Here is an 850-nt window from a genome sequence, read left to right as displayed (position 1 = left end):
CCCTCCCCCCCCCCGCCCATCCACCCCTCCACCCCGCCTACCAGACACATACACACACACATATATATATATATAAACTAAAAAATAGTTGGGTTAATTTTGCAAACTATTTATAGCAAACATGTAAAATTTTCGAAACCGAATGAATAAAAAATATCCTTAAGCTTACAACGGCTTACGATATCCAGCAGCTAGTAGCACCATTCTCGGCACAAGCCATCGCATTCTGCCAAAGTTCAATTTAAGTTTGTAACAAAAGAATGGAGGGCATACAATTTTAGTACTGAGATGAGAAACGGAAAAATGACAAAACCTCAAATCCGGCTGAAGAATAATTTAATCGACGGTTTCCACTTGGCTGCGTCCACGCAAGCTATAGAAAAAAAGAAAAAGCATAAGCAGAAGCCGAAGTGGAGCGAGGAGACTGAGGACGGTGAGGAGGAGGAGGAGGACGAGGACGAGGAGGAGGAAGAGCAGGAGGAAGAAATAAAAAAGTTTGTCTGGAAGCATTGAATAAAGAATGAAATGAAAAGCCTGGGGACCGAAGAAATCTTGGGAAGATTTCTCCGGGGCACAAGCGAGCATATTGGTTTAAGGCCCGCCGCGTTTATAGGCCTCACAAATAATAATCAAACACGTTCGTCACAAATAATGGGAAAGCGATTGAGGATCTTGGTCCATCCCCCGGCCCACTTCTTCACAGGAGCGTCGATCGCGAAATCGCCCCCGAATGCGTAGCCCAATCGATCATCGCTTAAGTCGTCCTCGGCGACCTCGCCTTCGTCGTCGACTTGGTCGCATTTGTCCCTGGGCAGCCGCTCGCCCGCCCTTAAATGAAGGAACGAGCTGT

This window comes from Ceratosolen solmsi, unplaced genomic scaffold, assembly GCF_000503995.2.
Source record: "Ceratosolen solmsi marchali unplaced genomic scaffold, CerSol_1.0 scaffold39, whole genome shotgun sequence".
NCBI classification, from domain to species: Eukaryota; Metazoa; Arthropoda; class Insecta; order Hymenoptera; family Agaonidae; genus Ceratosolen; species Ceratosolen solmsi.
Note: the sequence above shows the minus strand (reverse complement) of the source record.